The sequence below is a fragment of the Dendrobates tinctorius genome, unplaced genomic scaffold, assembly GCF_039654945.1.
Source record: "Dendrobates tinctorius isolate UK_male_01 unplaced genomic scaffold, ASM3965494v1 ptg000163l, whole genome shotgun sequence".
Classification (NCBI taxonomy): domain Eukaryota; kingdom Metazoa; phylum Chordata; class Amphibia; order Anura; family Dendrobatidae; genus Dendrobates; species Dendrobates tinctorius.
The window spans coordinates 15,864,382-15,887,033 of NW_027361830.1; positions in this window are offsets into that span (position 1 = coordinate 15,864,382).

Below are 22,652 nucleotides of genomic sequence, written 5' to 3' on the forward strand. Positions count from 1 at the left end.
CCTCCAGGAGGTGCTCAAGCGTCTTCACCAGGCAGGCCTGACCATCAAGCCGGGGAAGTGCCAGATAGGCATGCACAAGGTCCACTACCTGGGGCACCGGGTAGGCGGGGGTTCCATGAGTCCGGAGCCAGAAAAAGTGGACGCAATCGTGTCCTGGCCCACCCCCAGGACCAAGAAACAGGTGAAGTCCTTCTTGGGCACTGCAGGGTACTATAGGCGGTTCGTACAGGACTATAGCGCCCTTGCCAAACCCTTGACTGACCTCACCAAGCAGAGGCTACCCCAAACAGTCAACTGGACAGATGACTGTGAGGCGGCTTTCCAAGCTTTGAAAGCAGCCCTGTGCAACTCTCCAGTGTTGAGAGCAGTCGACAGCAGTCGCCCGTTTCTGGTACAGACCGACGCCAGCGAGTTTGGCCTCGGTGCTGTGCTTAGCCAGGTCGACTCGGGGAACCAAGAGCACCCCGTGTTGTACCTGAGCCGGAAACTTCTGCCGAGGGAAGTGGCATACTCGACCATCGAGAAGGAGTGTCTGGCCATGGTGTGGGCACTGCAACGTTTGCAGCCCTACCTGTACGGGCGCGCCTTCACGGTGGTAACCGACCACAACCCTCTGAGCTGGTTGCACACAGTGTCCGGAACCAATGGAAGATTGCTCCGCTGGAGCCTTGCCCTTCAACAGTACGATTTTACTGTAAAACACAGGAAGGGCAGTGAAAACGGCAATGCCGATGGGTTGTCCCGCCGGGGCGAACCCGCTGAGGTGCGCATGGCCGATTACCGAGAGGTAATGCCTCCTTAGCGCCCTCTTAAGGGGGGAGGTGTGATGTACAATGCCCGAAGATATGTTTTCTGTTGCAATGTGCTAACAAATCCTCCATCCTAGGACATTGTAAACTGTCAGTAATAGGAATTCCTTCCCCCCAGGTTTTAGCAACCCTGCCACTTCCTCTGGAAGAGCAGGAATGTTAATTAGCTAGACCATCTTCCTCACACCATTTGGCTTCTCTCAGCTGAAAGAGAAAAAAAGTGCGGGAACTAAACTCTTTGTTTGAAACCAGGAGTTTGAATAAAACAATAAGGGATTGTCCCGCGAAAACCATACCCAGCAGAAATATAAAAATCATATTTCTGCGATCCGAGCAGACCCAGCTTCGCTGTGGTGCCTGTTGCAAAACTCTCGGATGTCCAGAACCTGAGATATGATTTGCGCCCAAATGGACGGTCATATCGCATAGATGTTTGATGTTTTCTTGATGGGCTCATTACGCTGGGAAACATGATACCACTGATGAGTCCATACCAGCTTCTCCCATAAAGTTATAGCTAATCTAAGTTTTGTAGCCAAAACATAACTTGGATAAGAGAGGTGGGATCAACCCAGAATGCACCTCTCTGTGATGTCACATAGGAAAGTCTATAAGGCATTTCCTGGGCAAACCAGCTCAGAACAGCTCAAGTCGTCGTGCTAGAAAGATCCAGATGAGCGGAGGAGTGCAGCTCCGCCTCCACCCACCATAGCCGCATGGTCTGCCTAAGGAACAATATGGAACTGTGAGTGTAATCTCTTTGTTTTCTCCACTTTTATTTTATACCTGTACTGTACATATTTTATGTCTCAATTTTATAGCAACTTTTATCTGTAATCACTGTCCTCTTTCGGAAAATAAATGAAATTATTTAGATCTGTCTCCATGCTCTAAGAATCGAACTATACGCCTTTGATAGATAATCGCTACTAATTCAAAGGGTTTGCCACGGACCCTCTTAATTTAACACTGTGAATTAAGTAACCGTGACTGGTGGCAGCGCGTTGTGCACGGCTATTACGGCTTGCTGGCAGTACAGAAGGGTCTTATATTGCTGAATAAGGGTCTGCAGCCACAGCATTGATAATTCCCTTACTGCAGAAGCCTAATTGCCGGTTCACAACAGGCAGCCCGTCCGGCGACCAATTATCCTAGGTGCAGTTCCCTGACTGACCTGAGGGTAAGGGGGGCGCCGGAGAGCTGTGAGTTCCAAAGTGGAGCTGAGAAAGTGGGATATACATAAATCCCCGCAGTACTTGGAAGATTGATAGCAGTGGTGGGGCATCCAAATTAAACTCCCCCTGCGGCAAATTGTAGAGCGAGATTAGCTTGCTGGATATTTTTGGTCACATGGTGCCAGTGTTGGGATAACTAAGATAAGCCCCACTGCGCCTGTGATAGCCGTGTGCCGGCATTGTGTCACGCCCCTCCGTCCGCTGATACACCCGTGTCAGTGGTGGGACTGTGACATAGTGGTGACACAGGGTCCGCTGTCCGTCGCGTTTTGGTGGCAGCGGGACTCCCGTTAGTGTCGCCCGTAAGTGGACGAACGGCGGTGGGCTGTTCGTCACACATAGCGCTCAGATATCAGTGGGCTGCACACAATCCACAAGTGTCCAGTGTCCAAAAGTGTACGCAGAGATTCAAAATCTCCATTATCCTCTCGTCACTTTGGTCACAGGCAGCTGTGCCATCGAGCGTGTCACATAGCGCTCAGATATCAGTGGGCCGCACACAATCCACAAGTGTCCACTGTCCAATAGTGTACGCAGAGATTCAAAATCTACATTATCCTCTCGTCACTTTGGTCACAGGCAGCTGTGCCATCGAGCGTGTCACATAGCGCTCAGATATCAGTGGGCCGCACACAATCCACAAGTGTCCAGTGTCCAAAAGTGTACGCAGAGATTCAAAATCTCCATTATCCTCTCGTCACTTTGGTCACAGGCAGCTGTGCCATCGAGCGTGTCACATAGCGCTCAGATATCAGTGGGCCGCACACAATCCACAAGTGTCCAGTGTCCAAAAGTGTACGCAGAGATTCAAAATCTTCATTATCCTCTCGTCACTTTGGTCACAGGCAGCTGTGCCATCGAGCGTGTCACATAGCGCTCAGATATCAGTGGGCCGCACACAATCCACAAGTGTCCACTGTCCAATAGTGTACGCAGAGATTCAAAATCTCCATTATCCTCTCGTCACTTTGGTCACAGGCAGCTGTGCCATCGAGCGTGTCACATAGCGCTCAGATATCAGTGGGCCGCACACAATCCACAAGTGTCCACTGTCCAATAGTGTACCCAGAGATTCAACATCTCCATTATCCTCTCGTCACTTTGGTCACAGGCAGCTGTGCCATCGAGCGTATCACATAGCGCTCAGATATCAGTGGGCCGCACACAATCCACAAGTGTCCAGTGTCCAAAAGTGTACGCAGAGATTCAAAATCTCCATTATCCTCTCGTCACTTTGGTCACAGGCAGCTGTGCCATCGAGCGTGTCACATAGCGCTCAGATATCAGTGGGCCGCACACAATCCACAAGTGTCCACTGTCCAATAGTGTACTCAGAGATTCAAAATCTCCATTATCCTCTCATCACTTTGGTCACAGGCAGCTGTGCCATCGAGCGTGTAACATAGCGCTCAGATATCAGTGGGCTGCACACAATCCACAAGTGTCCAGTGTCCAAAAGTGTACGCAGAGATTCAAAATCTCCATTAACCTCTCGTCACTTTGGTCACAGGCAGCTGTGCCATCGAGCGTGTCACATAGCGCTCAGATATCAGTGGGCCGAACACAATCCACAAGTGTCCAGTGTCCAAAAGTGTACGCAGAGATTCAAAATCTCCATTATCCTCTCGTCACTTTGGTCACAGGCAGCTGTGCCATCGAGCGTGTCACATAGCGCTCAGATATCAGTGGGCCGCACACAATCCACAAGTGTCCACTGTCCAATAGTGTACGCAGAGATTCAAAATCTCCATTATCCTCTCGTCACTTTGGTCACAGGCAGCTGTGCCATCGAGCGTGTCACATAGCGCTCAGATATCAGTGGGCCGCACACAATCAACAAGTGTCCAGTGTCCAAAAGTGTACGCAGAGATTCAAAATCTCCATTATCCTCTCGTCACTTTGGTCACAGGCAGCTGTGCCATCGAGCGTGTCACATAGCGCTCAGATATCAGTGGGCCGCACACAATCCACAAGTGTCCACTGTCCAATAGTGTACGCAGAGATTCAAAATTTCCATTATCCTCTCGTCACTTTGGTCACAGGCAGCTGTGCCATCGAGCGTGTCACATAGCGCTCAGATATCAGTGGGCCGCACACAATCCACAAGTGTCCACTGTCCAATAGTGTACGCAGAGATTCAAAATCTCCATTATCCTCTCATCACTTTGGTCACAGGCAGCTGTGCCATCGAGCGTGTCACATAGCGCTCAGATATCAGTGGGCCGCACACAATCCACAAGTGTCCAGTGTCCAAAAGTGTACGCAGAGATTCAAAATCTCCATTATCCTCTCATCACTTTTTCACAGGCAGCTGTGCCATCGAGCGTGTCACATAGCGCTCAGATATCAGTGGGCCGCACACAATCCACAAGTGTCCACTGTCCACAAGTGTACGCAGAGATTCAAAATCTCCATTATCCTCTCGTCACTTTGGTCACAGGCAGTTGTGCCATCGAGCGTGTCACATAGCGCTCAGATATCAGTGGGCCGCACACAATCCACAAGTGTCCACTGTCCAATAGTGTACGCAGAGATTCAAAATTTCCATTATCCTCTCGTCACTTTGGTCACAGGCAGCTGTGCCATCGAGCGTGTCACATAGCGCTCAGATATCAGTGGGCCGCACACAATCCACAAGTGTCCACTGTCCAATAGTGTACGCAGAGATTCAAAATCTCCATTATCCTCTCATCACTTTGGTCACAGGCAGCTGTGCCATCGAGCGTGTCACATAGCGCTCAGATATCAGTGGGCCGCACACAATCCACAAGTGTCCAGTGTCCAAAAGTGTACGCAGAGATTCAATATCTCCATTATCCTCTCGTCACTTTTTCACAGGCAGCTGTGCCATCGAGCGTGTCACATAGCGCTCAGATATCAGTGGGCCGCACACAATCCACAAGTGTCCACTGTCCACAAGTGTACGCAGAGATTCAAAATCTCCATTATCCTCTCGTCACTTTGGTCACAGGCAGCTGTGCCATCGAGCGTGTCACATAGCGCTCAGATATCAGTGGGCCGCACACAATCCACAAGTGTCCACTGTCCACAAGTGTACGCAAAGATTCAAAATCTCCATTATCCTCTCGTCACTTTGGTCACAGGCAGCTGTGCCATCGAGCGTGTCACATAGCGCTCAGATATCAGTGGGCCGCACACAATCCACAAGTGTCCACTGTCCACAAGTGTACGCAGAGATTCAAAATCTCCATCATCCTCTCGTCACTTTGGTCACAGGCAGCTGTGCCATCGAGCGTGTCACATAGCGCTCAGATATCAGTGGGCCGCACACAATCCACAAGTGTCCAGTGTCCAAAAGTGTACGCAGAGATTCAAAATCTCCATTATCCTCTCGTCACTTTGGTCACAGGCAGCTGTACCATCGAGCGTGTAACATAGCGCTCAGATATCAGTGGGCCGCACACAATCCACAAGTGTCCAGTGTCCAAAAGTGTACGCAGAGATTCAAAATCTCCATTATCCTCTCGTCACTTTGGTCACAGGCAGCTGTTCCATCGAGCGTGTCACATAGCGCTCAGATATCAGTGGGCCGCACACAATCCACAAGTGTCCACTGTCCAATAGTGTACTCAGAGATTCAAAATCTCCATTATCCTCTCATCACTTTGGTCACAGGCAGCTGTGCCATCGAGCGTTTAACATAGCGCTCAGATATCAGTGGGCTGCACACAATCCACAAGTGTCCAGTGTCCAAAAGTGTACGCAGAGATTCAAAATCTCCATTATCCTCTCGTCACTTTGGTCACAGGCAGCTGTGCCATCGAGCGTGTCACATAGCGCTCAGATATCAGTGGGCCGCACACAATCCACAAGTGTCCAGTGTCCAAAAGTGTACGCAGAGATTCAAAATCTCCATTATCCTCTCGTCACTTTGGTCACAGGCAGCTGTGCCATCGAGCGTGTCACATAGCGCTCAGATATCAGTGGGACGCACACAATCCACAAGTGTCCACTGTCCAATAGTGTACGCAGAGATTCAAAATCTCCATTATCCTCTCGTCACTTTGGTCACAGGCAGCTGTGCCATCGAGCGTGTCACATAGCGCTCAGATATCAGTGGGCCGCACACAATCCACAAGTGTCCACTGTCCAATAGTGTACGCAGAGATTCAAAATCTCCATTATCCTCTCATCACTTTGGTCACAGGCAGCTGTGCCATCGAGCGTGTCACATAGCGCTCAGATATCAGTGGGCCGCACACAATCCACAAGTGTCCAGTGTCCAAAAGTGTACGCAGAGATTCAAAATCTCCATTATCCTCTCGTCACTTTTTCACAGGCAGCTGTGCCATCAAGCGTGTCACATAGCGCTCAGATATCAGTGGGCCGCACACAATCCACAAGTGTCCACTGTCCACAAGTGTACGCAGAGATTCAAAATCTCCATTATCCTCTCGTCACTTTGGTCACAGGCAGCTGTGCCATCGAGCGTGTCACATAGCGCTCAGATATCAGTGGGCCGCACACAATCCACAAGTGTCCACTGTCCACAAGTGTACGCAGAGATTCAAAATCTCCATTATCCTCTCGTCACTTTGGTCACAGGCAGCTGTGCCATCGAGCGTGTCACATAGCGCTCAGATATCAGTGGGCCGCACACAATCCACAAGTGTCCACTGTCCACAAGTGTACGCAGAGATTCAAAATCTCCATTATCCTCTCGTCACTTTGGTCACAGGCAGCTGTGCCATCGAGCGTGTCACATAGCGCTCAGATATCAGTTGGCCGCACACAATCCACAAGTGTCCAGTGTCCAAAAGTGTACGCAGAGATTCAAAATCTCCATTATCCTCTCGTCACTTTGGTCACAGGCAGCTGTGCCATCGAGCGTGTCACATAGCGCTCAGATATCAGTGGGCCGCACACAATCCACAAGTGTCCAGTGTTCAAAAGTGTACGCAGAGATTCAAAATCTCCATTATCCTCGCGTCACTTTGGTCACAGGCAGCTGTGCCATCGAGCGTGTCACATAGCGCTCAGATATCAGTGGGCCGCACACAATCCACAAGTGTCCACTGTCCACAAGTGTACGCAGAGATTCAAAATCTCCATTATCCTCTCGTCACTTTGGTCACAGGCAGCTGTGCCATCGAGCGTGTCACATAGCGCTCAGATATCAGTGGGCAGCACACATTCCACAAGTGTCCACTGTCCACAAGTGTACGCAGAGATTCAAAATCTCCATTATCCTCTCGTCACTTTGGTCACAGGCAGCTGTGCCATCGAGCGTGTCACGTAGCGCTCAGATATCAATGGGCCGCACACAATCCACAAGTGTCCAGTGTCCAAAAGTGTACGCAGAGATTCAAAATCTCCATTATCCTCTCGTCACTTTGGTCACAGGCAGCTGTGCCATCGAGCGTGTCACATAGCGCTTAGATATCAGTGGGCCGCACACAATCCACAAGTGTCCATTGTCCACAAGTGTACGCAGAGATTCAAAATCTCCATTATCCTCTCGTCACTTTGGTCACAGGCAGCTGTGCCATCGAGCGTGTCACATAGCGCTCAGATATCAGTGGGCCGCACACAATCCACAAGTGTCCACTGTCCACAAGTGTACGCAGAGATTCAAAATCTCCATTATCCTCTCGTCACTTTGGTCACAGGCAGCTGTGCCATCGAGCGTGTCACATAGCGCTCAGATATCAGTGGGCCGCACACAATCCACAAGTGTCCACTGTCCACATGTGTACGCAGAGATTCAAAATCTCCATTATCCTCTCGTCACTTTGGTCACAGGCAGCTGTGCCATCGAGCGTGTCACATAGCGCTCAGATATCAGTGGGCCGCACACAATCCACAAGTGTCCACTGTCCAATAGTGTACGCAGAGATTCAAAATCTCCATTATCCTCTCGTCACTTTGGTCACAGGCAGCTGTGCCATCGAGCGTGTCACATAGCGCTCAGATATCAGTGGGCCGCACACAATCCACAAGTGTCCACTGTCCACAATTGTACGCAGAGATTCAAAATCTCCATTATCCTCTCGTCACTTTGGTCACAGGCAGCTGAGACATCGAGCGTGTCACATAGCGCTCAGATATCAGTGAGCCGCACACAATCCACAAGTGTCCAGTGTCCAAAAGTGTACGCAGAGATTCAAAATCTCCATTATCCTCTCGTCACTTTGGTCACAGGCAGCTGTGCCATCGAGCGTGTCACATAGCGCTCAGATATCAGTGGGCCGCACACAATCCACAAGTGTCCAGTGTCCAAAAGTGTATGCAGAGATTCAAAATCTCCATTATCCTCTTGTCACTTTGGTCACAGGCAGCTGTGCCATCGAGCGTGTCACATAGCGCTCAGATATCAGTGGGCCGCACACAATCCACAAGTGTCCAGTGTCCAAAAGTGTACGCAGAGATTCAAAATCTCCATTATCCTCTCGTCACTTTGGTCACAGGCAGCTGTGCCATCGAGCGTGTCACATAGCGCTCAGATATCAGTGGGCCGCACACAATCCACAAGTGTCCACTGTCCAATAGTGTACGCAGAGATTCAAAATCTCCATTATCCTCTCGTCACTTTGGTCACAGGCAGCTGTGCCATCGAGCGTGTCACATAGCGCTCAGATATCAGTGGGCCGCACACAATCCACAAGTGTCCAGTGTTCAAAAGTGTACGCAGAGATTCAAAATCTCCATTATCCTCTCGTCACTTTGGTCACAGGCAGCTGTGCCATCGAGCGTGTCACATAGCGCTCAGATATCAGTGGGCCGCACACAATCCACAAGTGTCCAGTGTCCAAAAGTGTACGCAGAGATTCAAAATCTCCATTATCCTCTCGTCACTTTGGTCACAGGCAGCTGTGCCATCGAGCGTGTCACATAGCGCTCAGATATCAGTGGGCCGCACACAATCCACAAGTGTCCACTGTCCAATAGTGTACGCAGAGATTCAAAATCTCCATTATCCTCTCGTCACTTTGGTCACAGGCAGCTGTGCCATCGAGCGTGTCACATAGCGCTCAGATATCAGTGGGCCGCACACAATCCACAAGTGTCCACTGTCCATTAGTGTACCCAGAGATTCAAAATCTCCATTATCCTCTCGTCACTTTGGTTACAGGCAGCTGTGCCATCGAGCGTGTCACATAGCGCTCAGATATCAGTGGGCCGCACACAATCCACAAGTGTCCAGTGTCCAAAAGTGTACGCAGAGATTCAAAATATCCATTATCCTCTCGTCACTTTGGTCACAGGCAGCTGGGCCATCGAGCGTGTCACATAGCGCTCAGATATCAGTGGGCCGCACACAATCCACAAGTGTCCACTGTCCAATAGTGTACTCAGAGATTCAAAATCTCCATTATCCTCTCATCACTTTGGTCACAGGCAGCTGTGCCATCGAGCGTGTCACATAGCGCTCAGATATCAGTGGGCTGCACACAATCCACAAGTGTCCAGTGTCCAAAAGTGTACGCAGAGATTCAAAATCTCCATTATCCTCTTGTCACTTTGGTCACAGGCAGCTGTGCCATCGAGCGTGTCACATAGCGCTCAGATATCAGTGGGCCGCACACAATCCACAAGTGTCCAGTGTCCAAAAGTGTACGCAGAGATTCAAAATCTCCATTATCCTCTCGTCACTTTGGTCACAGGCAGCTGTGCCATCGAGCGTGTCACATAGCGCTCAGATATCAGTGGGCCGCACACAATCCACAAGTGTCCACTGTCCAATAGTGTACGCAGAGATTCAAAATCTCCATTATCCTCTCGTCACTTTGGTCACAGGCAGCTGTGCCATCGAGCGTGTCACATAGCGCTCAGATATCAGTGGGCCGCACACAATCCACAAGTGTCCAGTGTTCAAAAGTGTACGCAGAGATTCAAAATCTCCATTATCCTCTCGTCACTTTGGTCACAGGCAGCTGTGCCATCGAGCGTGTCACATAGCGCTCAGATATCAGTGGGCCGCACACAATCCACAAGTGTCCAGTGTCCAAAAGTGTACGCAGAGATTCAAAATCTCCATTATCCTCTCGTCACTTTGGTCACAGGCAGCTGTGCCATCGAGCGTGTCACATAGCGCTCAGATATCAGTGGGCCGCACACAATCCACAAGTGTCCACTGTCCAATAGTGTACGCAGAGATTCAAAATCTCCATTATCCTCTCGTCACTTTGGTCACAGGCAGCTGTGCCATCGAGCGTGTCACATAGCGCTCAGATATCAGTGGGCCGCACACAATCCACAAGTGTCCACTGTCCATTAGTGTACCCAGAGATTCAAAATCTCCATTATCCTCTCGTCACTTTGGTTACAGGCAGCTGTGCCATCGAGCGTGTCACATAGCGCTCAGATATCAGTGGGCCGCACACAATCCACAAGTGTCCAGTGTCCAAAAGTGTACGCAGAGATTCAAAATCTCCATTATCCTCTCGTCACTTTGGTCACAGGCAGCTGGGCCATCGAGCGTGTCACATAGCGCTCAGATATCAGTGGGCCGCACACAATCCACAAGTGTCCACTGTCCAATAGTGTACTCAGAGATTCAAAATCTCCATTATCCTCTCATCACTTTGGTCACAGGCAGCTGTGCCATCGAGCGTGTCACATAGCGCTCAGATATCAGTGGGCTGCACACAATCCACAAGTGTCCAGTGTCCAAAAGTGTACGCAGAGATTCAAAATCTCCATTATCCTCTCGTCACTTTGGTCACAGGCAGCTGTGCCATCGAGCGTGTCACATAGCGCTCAGATATCAGTGGGCCGCACACAATCCACAAGTGTCCACTGTCCACAAGTGTACGCAGAGATTCAAAATCTCCATTATCCTCTCGTCACTTTGGTCACAGGCAGCTGTGCCATCGAGCGTGTCACATAGCGCTCAGATATCAGTGGGCCGCACACAATCCACAAGTGTCCACTGTCCAATAGTGTACGCAGAGATTCAAAATCTCCATTATCCTCTCGTCACTTTGGTCACAGGCAGCTGTGCCATCGAGCGTGTCACGTAGCGCTCAGATATCAATGGGCCGCACACAATCCTCAAGTGTCCAGTGTCCAAAAGTGTACGCAGAGATTCAAAATCTCCATTATCCTCTCGTGACTTTGGTCACAGGCAGCTGTGCCATCGAGCGTGTCACATAGCGCTTAGATATCAGTGGGCCGCACACAATCCACAAGTGTCCACTGTCCACAAGTGTACGCAGAGATTCAAAATCTCCATTATCCTCTCGTCACTTTGGTCACAGGCAGCTGTGCCATCGAGCGTGTCACATAGCGCTCAGATATCAGTGGGCCGCACACAATCCACAAGTGTCCACTGTCCACAAGTGTACGCAGAGATTCAAAATCTCCATTATCCTCTCGTCACTTTGGTCACAGGCAGCTGTGCCATCGAGCGTGTCACATAGCGCTCAGATATCAGTGGGCCGCACACAATCCACAAGTGTCCACTGTCCACAAGTGTACGCAGAGATTCAAAATCTCCATTATCCTCTCGTCACTTTGGTCACAGGCAGCTGTGCCATCGAGCGTGTCACATAGCGCTCAGATATCAGTGGGCCGCACACAATCCACAAGTGTCCACTGTCCAATAGTGTACGCAGAGATTCAAAATCTCCATTATCCTCTCGTCACTTTGGTCACAGGCAGCTGTGATATCGAGCGTGCCACGTAGCGCTCAGATATCAGTGGGCCGCACACAATCCACAAGTGTCCAGTGTCCAAAAGTGTACGCAGAGATTCAAAATCTCCATTATCCTCTCGTCACTTTGGTCACAGGCAGCTGTGCCATCGAGCGTGTCACATAGCGCTCAGATATCAGTGGGCCGCACACAATCCACAAGTGTCCACTGTCCACAAGTGTACGCAGAGATTCAAAATCTCCATTATCCTCTCGTCACTTTGGTCACAGGCAGCTGTGCCATCGAGCGTGTCACATAGCGCTCAGATATCAGTGGGCCGCACACAATCCACAAGTGTCCAGTGTCCAAAAGTGTACGCAGAGATTCAAAATCTCCATTATCCTCTCGTCACTTTGGTCACAGGCAGCTGTGCCATCGAGCGTGTCACATAGCGCTCAGATATCAGTGGGCCGCACACAATCCACAAGTTTCCAGTGTCCAAAAGTGTACGCAGAGATTCAAAATCTCCATTATCCTCTCGTCACTTTGGTCACAGGCAGCTGTGCCATCGAGCGTGTCACATAGCGCTCAGATATCAGTGGGCCGCACACAATCCACAAGTGTCCACTGTCCACAAGTGTACGCCGAGATTCAAAATCTCCATTATCCTCTCGTCACTTTGGTCACAGGCAGCTGTGCCATCGAGCGTGTCACATAGCGCTCAGATATCAGTGGGCCGCACACAATCCACAAGTGTCCAGTGTCCAAAAGTGTACGCAGAGATTCAAAATCTCCATTATCCTCTCGTCACTTTGGTCACAGGCAGCTGTGCCATCGAGCGTTTAACATAGCGCTCAGATATCAGTGGGCCGCACACAATCCACAAATGTCCAGTGTCCAAAAGTGTACGCAGAGATTCAAAATCTCCATTATCCTCTCGTCACTTTGGTCACAGGCAGCTGTGCCATCGAGCGTGTCACATAGCGCTCAGATATCAGTGGGACGCACACAATCCACAAGTGTCCACTGTCCAATAGTGTACGCAGAGATTCAAAATCTCCATTATCCTCTCGTCACTTTGGTCACAGGCAGCTGTGCCATCGAGCGTGTCACATAGCGCTCAGATATCAGTGGGCCGCACACAATCCACAAGTGTCCACTGTCCAATAGTGTACGCAGAGATTCAAAATCTCCATTATCCTCTCATCACTTTGGTCACAGGCAGCTGTGCCATCGAGCGTGTCACATAGCGCTCAGATATCAGTGGGCCGCACACAATCCACAAGTGTCCAGTGTCCAAAAGTGTACACAGAGATTCAAAATCTCCATTATCCTCTCGTCACTTTTTCACAGGCAGCTGTGCCATCGAGCGTGTCACATAGCGCTCAGATATCAGTGGGCCGCACACAATCCACAAGTGTCCACTGTCCACAAGTGTACGCAGAGATTCAAAATCTCCATTATCCTCTCGTCACTTTGGTCACAGGCAGCTGTGCCATCGAGCGTGTCACATAGCGCTCAGATATCAGTGGGCCGCACACAATCCACAAGTGTCCACTGTCCACAAGTGTACGCAGAGATTCAAAATCTCCATTATCCTCTCGTCACTTTGGTCACAGGCAGCTGTGCCATCGAGCGTGTCACATAGCGCTCAGATATCAGTGGGCCGCACACAATCCACAAGTGTCCACTGTCCACAAGTGTACGCAGAGATTCAAAATCTCCATTATCCTCTCGTCACTTTGGTCACAGGCAGCTGTGCCATCGAGCGTGTCACATAGCGCTCAGATATCAGTGGGCCGCACACAATCCACAAGTGTCCAGTGTCCAAAAGTGTACGCAGAGATTCAAAATCTCCATTATCCTCTCGTCACTTTGGTCACAGGCAGCTGTGCCATCGAGCGTGTCACATAGCGCTCAGATATCAGTGGGCCGCACACAATCCACAAGTGTCCAGTGTCCAAAAGTGTACGCAGAGATTCAAAATCTCCATTATCCTCGCGTCACTTTGGTCACAGGCAGCTGTGCCATCGAGCGTGTCACATAGCGCTCAGATATCAGTGGGTCGCACACAATCCACAAGTGTCCACTGTCCACAAGTGTACGCAGAGATTCAAAATCTCCATTATCCTCTCGTCACTTTGGTCACAGGCAGCTGTGCCATCGAGCGTGTCACATAGCGCTCAGATATCAGTGGGCCGCACACAATCCACAAGTGTCCACTGTCCACAAGTGTACGCAGAGATTCAAAATCTCCATTATCCTCTCATCACTTTGGTCACAGGCAGCTGTGCCATCGAGCGTGTCACATAGCGCTCAGATATCAGTGGGCAGCACACATTCCACAAGTGTCCACTGTCCAATAGTGTACGCAGAGATTCAAAATCTCCATTATCCTCTCGTCACTTTGGTCACAGGCAGCTGTGCCATCGAGCGTGTCACGTAGCGCTCAGATATCAATGGGCCGCACACAATCCACAAGTGTCCAGTGTCCAAAAGTGTACGCAGAGATTCAAAATCTCCATTATCCTCTCGTCACTTTGGTCACAGGCAGCTGTGCCATCGAGCGTGTCACATAGCGCTTAGATATCAGTGGGCCGCACACAATCCACAAGTGTCCACTGTCCACAAGTGTACGCAGAGATTCAAAATCTCCATTATCCTCTCGTCACTTTGGTCACAGGCAGCTGTGCCATCGAGCGTGTCACATAGCGCTCAGATATCAGTGGGCCGCACACAATTCACAAGTGTCCACTGTCCACAAGTGTACGCAGAGATTCAAAATCTCCATTATCCTCTTGTCACTTTGGTCACAGGCAGCTGTGCCATCGAGCGTGTCACATAGCGCTCAGATATCAGTGGGCCGCACACAATCCACAAGTGTCCAGTGTCCAAAAGTGTACGCAGAGATTCAAAATCTCCATTATCCTCTCGTCACTTTGGTCACAGGCAGCTGTGCCATCGAGCGTGTCACATAGCGCTCAGATATCAGTGGGCCGCACACAATCCACAAGTGTCCAGTGTCCAAAAGTGTACGCAGAGATTCAAAATCTCCATTATCATCTTGTCACTTTGGTCACAGGCAGCTGTGCCATCGAGCGTGTCACATAGCGCTCAGATATCAGTGGGCCGCACACAATCCACAAGTGTCCAGTGTCCAAAAGTGTACGCAGAGATTCAAAATCTCCATTATCCTCTCGTCACTTTGGTCACAGGCAGCTGTGCCATCGAGCGTGTCACATAGCGCTCAGATATCAGTGGGCCGCACACAATCCACAAGTGTCCACTGTCCAATAGTGTACGCAGAGATTCAAAATCTCCATTATCCTCTCGTCACTTTGGTCACAGGCAGCTGTGCCATCGAGCGTGTCACATAGCGCTCAGATATCAGTGGGCCGCACACAATCCACAAGTGTCCAGTGTTCAAAAGTGTACGCAGAGATTCAAAATCTCCATTATCCTCTCGTCACTTTGGTCACAGGCAGCTGTGCCATCGAGCGTGTCACATAGCGCTCAGATATCAGTGGGCCGCACACAATCCACAAGTGTCCAGTGTCCAAAAGTGTACGCAGAGATTCAAAATCTCCATTATCCTCTCGTCACTTTGGTCACAGGCAGCTGTGCCATCGAGCGTGTCACATAGCGCTCAGATATCAGTGGGCCGCACACAATCCACAAGTGTCCACTGTCCAATAGTGTACGCAGAGATTCAAAATCTCCATTATCCTCTCGTCACTTTGGTCACAGGCAGCTGTGCCATCGAGCGTGTCACATAGCGCTCAGATATCAGTGGGCCGCACACAATCCACAAGTGTCCACTGTCCATTAGTGTACCCAGAGATTCAAAATCTCCATTATCCTCTCGTCACTTTGGTCACAGGCAGCTGTGCCATCGAGCGTGTCACATAGCGCTCAGATATCAGTGGGCCGCACACAATCCACAAGTGTCCAGTGTCCAAAAGTGTACGCAGAGATTCAAAATCTCCATTATCCTCTCGTCACTTTGGTCACAGGCAGCTGGGCCATCGAGCGTGTCACATAGCGCTCAGATATCAGTGGGCCGCACACAATCCACAAGTGTCCACTGTCCAATAGTGTACTCAGAGATTCAAAATCTCCATTATCCTCTCATCACTTTGGTCACAGGCAGCTGTGCCATCGAGCGTGTCACATAGCGCTCAGATATCAGTGGGCTGCACACAATCCACAAGTGTCCAGTGTCCAAAAGTGTACGCAGAGATTCAAAATCTCCATTATCCTCTCATCACTTTGGTCACAGGCAGCTGTGCCATCGAGCGTGTCACATAGCGCTCAGATATCAGTGGGCCGCACACAATCCAAAAGTGTCCAGTGTCCAAAAGTGTACGCAGAGATTCAAAATCTCCATTATCCTCTCTTCACTTTGATCACAGGCAGCTGTGCCATCGAGCGTGTCACATAGCGCTCAGATATCAGTGGGCCGCACACAATCCACAAGTGTCCACTGTCCAATAGTGTACGCAGAGATTCAAAATCTCCATTATCCTCTCGTCACTTTGGTCACAGGCAGCTGTGCCATCGAGCGTGTCACATAGCGCTCAGATATCAGTGGGCCGCACACAATCCACAAGTGTCCACTGTCCAATAGTGTACGCAGAGATTCAAAATCTCCATTATCCTCTCGTCACTTTCGTCACAGGCAGCTGTGCCATCGAGCGTGTCACATAGCGCTCAGATATCAGTGGGCCGCACACAATCCACAAGTGTCCACTGTCCAATAGTGTACGCAGAGATTCAAAATCTCCATTATCCTCTCATCACTTTGGTCACAGGCAGCTGTGCCATCGAGCGTGTCACATAGCGCTCAGATATCAGTGGGCCGCACACAATCCACAAGTGTCCAGTGTCCAAAAGTGTACGCAGAGATTCAAAATCTCCATTATCCTCTCGTCACTTTTTCACTGGCAGCTGTGCCATCGAGCGTGTCACATAGCGCTCAGATATCAGTGGGCCGCACACAATCCACAAGTGTCCACTGTCCACAAGTGTACGCAGAGATTCAAAATCTCCATTATCCTCTTGTCACTTTGGTCACAGGCAGCTGTGCCATCGAGCGTGTCACATAGCGCTCAGATATCAGTGGGCCGCACACAATCCACAAGTGTCCACTGTCCACAAGTGTACGCAGAGATTCAAAATCTCCATTATCCTCTCGTCACTTTGGTCACAGGCAGCTGTGCCATCGAGCGTGTCACATAGCGCTCAGATATCAGTGGGCCGCACACAATCCACAAGTGTCCACTGTCCAATAGTGTACGCAGAGATTCAAAATCTCCATTATCCTCTCGTCACTTTGGTCACAGGCAGCTGTGCCATCGAGCGTGTCACATAGCGCTCACATATCAGTGGGCCGCACACAATCCACAAGTGTCCACTGTCCACAAGTGTACGCAGAGATTCAAAATCTCCATTATCCTCTCGTCACTTTGGTCACAGGCAGCTGAGACATCGAGCGTGTCACATAGCGCTCAGATATCAGTGGGCCGCACACAATCCACAAGTGTCCAGTGTCCAAAAGTGTACGCAGAGATTCAAAATCTCCATTATCCTCTCGTCACTTTGGTCACAGGCAGCTGTGCCATCGAGCGTGTCACATAGCGCTCAGATATCAGTGGGCCGCACACAATCCACAAGTGTCCAGTGTCCAAAAGTGTACGCAGAGATTCAAAATCTCCATTATCCTCTTGTCACTTTGGTCACAGGCAGCTGTGCCATCGAGCGTGTCACATAGCGCTCAGATATCAGTGGGCCGCACACAATCCACAAGTGTCCAGTGTCCAAAAGTGTACGCAGAGATTCAAAATCTCCATTATCCTCTCGTCACTTTGGTCACAGGCAGCTGTGCCATCGAGCGTGTCACATAGCGCTCAGATATCAGTGGGCCGCACACAATCCACAAGTGTCCACTGTCCAATAGTGTACGCAGAGATTCAAAATCTCCATTATCCTCTCGTCACTTTGGTCACAGGCAGCTGTGCCATCGAGCGTGTCACATAGCGCTCAGATATCAGTGGGCCGCACACAATCCACAAGTGTCCAGTGTTCAAAAGTGTACGCAGAGATTCAAAATCTCCATTATCCTCTCGTCACTTTGGTCACAGGCAGCTGTGCCATCGAGCGTGTCACATAGCGCTCAGATATCAGTGGGCCGCACACAATCCACAAGTGTCCAGTGTCCAAAAGTGTACGCAGAGATTCAAAATCTCCATTATCCTCTCGTCACTTTGGTCACAGGCAGCTGTGCCATCGAGCGTGTCACATAGCGCTCAGATATCAGTGGGCCGCACACAATCCACAAGTGTCCACTGTCCAATAGTGTACGCAGAGATTCAAAATCTCCATTATCCTCTCGTCACTTTGGTCACAGGCAGCTGTGCCATCGAGCGTGTCACATAGCGCTCAGATATCAGTGGGCCGCACACAATCCACAAGTGTCCACTGTCCATTAGTGTACCCAGAGATTCAAAATCTCCATTATCCTCTCGTCACTTTGGTCACAGGCAGCTGTGCCATCGAGCGTGTCACATAGCGCTCAGATATCAGTGGGCCGCACACAATCCACAAGTGTCCAGTGTCCAAAAGTGTACGCAGAGATTCAAAATCTCCATTATCCTCTCGTCACTTTGGTCACAGGCAGCTGGGCCATCGAGCGTGTCACATAGCGCTCAGATATCAGTGGGCCGCACACAATCCACAAGTGTCCACTGTCCAATAGTGTACTCAGAGATTCAAAATCTCCATTATCCTCTCATCACTTTGGTCACAGGCAGCTGTGCCATCGAGCGTGTCACATAGCGCTCAGATATCAGTGGGCTGCACACAATCCACAAGTGTCCAGTGTCCAAAAGTGTACGCAGAGATTCAAAATCTCCATTATCCTCTCGTCACTTTGGTCACAGGCAGCTGTGCCATCGAGCGTGTCACATAGCGCTCAGATATCAGTGGGCCGCACACAATCCAAAAGTGTCCAGTGTCCAAAAGTGTACGCAGAGATTCAAAATCTCCATTATCCTCTCTTCACTTTGATCACAGGCAGCTGTGCCATCGAGCGTGTCACATAGCGCTCAGATATCAGTGGGCCGCACACAATCCACAAGTGTCCACTGTCCAATAGTGTACGCAGAGATTCAAAATCTCCATTATCCTCTCGTCACTTTGGTCACAGGCAGCTGTGCCATCGAGCGTGTCACATAGCGCTCAGATATCAGTGGGCCGCACACAATCCACAAGTGTCCACTGTCCTATAGTGTACGCAGAGATTCAAAATCTCCATTATCCTCTCGTCACTTTCGTCACAGGCAGCTGTGCCATCGAGCGTGTCACATAGCGCTCACATATCAGTGGGCCGCACACAATCCACAAGTGTCCACTGTCCAATAGTGTACGCAGAGATTCAAAATCTCCATTATCCTCTCATCACTTTGGTCACAGGCAGCTGTGCCATCGAGGGTGTCACATAGCGCTCAGATATCAGTGGGCCGCACACAATCCACAAGTGTCCAGTGTCCAAAAGTGTACGCAGAGATTCAAAATCTCCATTATCCTCTCGTCACTTTTTCACTGGCAGCTGTGCCATCGAGCGTGTCACATAGCGCTCAGATATCAGTGGGCCGCACACAATCCACAAGTGTCCACTGTCCACAAGTGTACGCAGAGATTCAAAATCTCCATTATCCTCTCGTCACTTTGGTCACAGGCAGCTGTACCATCGAGCGTGTCACATAGCGCTCAGATATCAGTGGGCCGCACACAATCCACAAGTGTCCACTGTCCACAAGTGTACGCAGAGATTCAAAATCTCCATTATCCTCTCGTCACTTTGGTCACAGGCAGCTGTGCCATCGAGCGTGTCACATAGCGCTCAGATATCAGTGGGCCGCACACAATCCACAAGTGTCCACTGTCCACAAGTGTACGCAGAGATTCAAAATCTCCATTATCCTCTCGTCACTTTGGTCACAGGCAGCTGTGCCATCGAGCGTGTCACATAGCGCTCAGATATCAGTGGGCCGCACACAATCCACAAGTGTCCAGTGTCCAAAAGTGTACGCAGAGATTCAAAATCTCCATTATCCTCGCGTCACTTTGGTCACAGGCAGCTGTGCCATCGAGCGTGTCACATAGCGCTCAGATATCAGTGGGCCGCACACAATCCACAATTGTCCACTGTCCACAAGTGTACGCAGAGATTCAAAATCTCCATTATCCTCTCGTCACTTTGGTCACAGGCAGCTGTGCCATCGAGCGTGTCACATAGCGCTCAGATATCAGTGGGCCGCACACAATCCACAAGTGTCCACTGTCCACAAGTGTACGCAGAGATTCAAAATCTCCATTATCCTCTCGTCACTTTGGTCACAGGCAGCTGTGCCATCGAGCGTGTCACATAGCGCTCAGATATCAGTGGGCAGCACACATTCCACAAGTGTCCACTGTCCAATAGTGTACGCAGAGATTCAAAATCTCCATTATCCTCTCGTCACTTTGGTCACAGGCAGCTGTGCCATCGAGCGTGTCACGTAGCGCTCAGATATCAATGGGCCGCACACAATCCACAAGTGTCCAGTGTCCAAAAGTGTACGCAGAGATTCAAAATCTCCACTATCCTCTCGTCACTTTGGTCACAGGCAGCTGTGCCATCGAGCGTGTCACATAGCGCTTAGATATCAGTGGGCCGCACACAATCCACAAGTGTCCACTGTCCACAAGTGTACGCAGAGATTCAAAATCTCCATTATCCTCTCGTCACTTTGGTCACAGGCAGCTGTGCCATCGAGCGTGTCATATAGCGCTCAGATATCAGTGGGCCGCACACAATCCACAAGTGTCCACTGTCCACAAGTGTACGCAGAGATTCAAAATCTCCATTATCCTCTTGTCACTTTGGTCACAGGCAGCTGTGCCATCGAGCGTGTCACATAGCGCTCAGATATCAGTGGGCCGCACACAATCCACAAGTGTCCACTGTCCACAAGTGTACGCAGAGATTCAAAATCTCCATTATCCTCTCGTCACTTTGGTCACAGGCAGCTGTGCCATCGAGCGTGTCACATAGCGCTCAGATATCAGTGGGCCGCACACAATCCACAAGTGTCCACTGTCCAATAGTGTACGCAGAGATTCAAAATCTCCATTATCCTCTCGTCACTTTGGTCACAGGCAGCTGTGCCATCGAGCGTGTCACATAGCGCTCACATATCAGTGGGCCGCACACAATCCACAAGTGTCCACTGTCCACAAGTGTACGCAGAGATTCAAAATCTCCATTATCCTCTCGTCACTTTGGTCTCAGGCAGCTGAGACATCGAGCGTGTCACATAGCGCTCAGATATCAGTGGGCCGCACACAATCCACAAGTGTCCAGTGTCCAAAAGTGTACGCAGAGATTCAAAATCTCCATTATCCTCTCGTCACTTTCGTCACAGGCAGCTGTGCCATCGAGCGTGTCACATAGCGCTCAGATATCAGTGGGCCGCACACAATCCACAAGTGTCCAGTGTCCAAAAGTGTACGCAGAGATTCAAAATCTCCATTATCCTCTTGTCACTTTGGTCACAGGCAGCTGTGCCATCGAGCGTGTCACATAGCGCTCAGATATCAGTGGGCCGCACACAATCCACAAGTGTCCAGTGTCCAAAAGTGTACGCAGAGATTCAAAATCTCCATTATCCTCTCGTCACTTTGGTCACAGGCAGCTGTGCCATCGAGCGTGTCACATAGCGCTCAGATATCAGTGGGCCGCACACAATCCACAAGTGTCCACTGTCCAATAGTGTACGCAGAGATTCAAAATCTTCATTATCCTCTCGTCACTTTGGTCACAGGCAGCTGTGCCATCGAGCGTGTCACATAGCGCTCAGATATCAGTGGGCCGCACACAATCCACAACTGTCCAGTGTTCAAAAGTGTACGCAGAGATTCAAAATCTCCATTATCCTCTCGTCACTTTGGTCACAGGCAGCTGTGCCATCGAGCGTGTCACATAGCGCTCAGATATCAGTGGGCCGCACACAATCCACAAGTGTCCAGTGTCCAAAAGTGTACGCAGAGATTCAAAATCTCCATTATCCTCTCGTCACTTTGGTCACAGGCAGCTGTGCCATCGAGCGTGTCACATAGCGCTCAGATATCAGTGGGCCGCACACAATCCACAAGTGTCCACTGTCCAATAGTGTACGCAGAGATTCAAAATCTCCATTATCCTCTCGTCACTTTGGTCACAGGCAGCTGTGCCGTCGAGCGTGTCACATAGCGCTCAGATATCAGTGGGCCGCACACAATCCACAAGTGTCCACTGTCCATTAGTGTACCCAGAGATTCAAAATCTCCATTATCCTCTCGTCACTTTGGTCACAGGCAGCTGTGCCATCGAGCGTGTCACATAGCGCTCAGATATCAGTGGGCCGCACACAATCCACAAGTGTCCAGTGTCCAAAAGTGTACGCAGAGATTCAAAATCTCCATTATCCTCTCGTCACTTTGGTCACAGGCAGCTGGGCCATCGAGCGTGTCACATAGCGCTCAGATATCAGTGGGCCGCACACAATCCACAAGTGTCCACTGTCCAATAGTGTACTCAGAGATTCAAAATCTCCATTATCCTCTCATCACTTTGGTCACAGGCAGCTGTGCCATCGAGCGTGTCACATAGCGCTCAGATATCAGTGGGCTGCACACAATCCACAAGTGTCCAGTGTCCAAAAGTGTACGCAGAGATTCAAAATCTCCATTATCCTCTCGTCACTTTGGTCACAGGCAGCTGTGCCATCGAGCGTGTCACATAGCGCTCAGATATCAGTGGGCCGCACACAATCCACAAGTGTCCAGTGTCCAAAAGTGTACGCAGAGATTCAAAATCTCCATTATCCTCTCTTCACTTTGGTCACAGGCAGCTGTGCCATCGAGCGTGTCACATAGCGCTCAGATATCAGTGGGCCGCACACAATCCACAATTGTCCACTGTCCAATAGTGT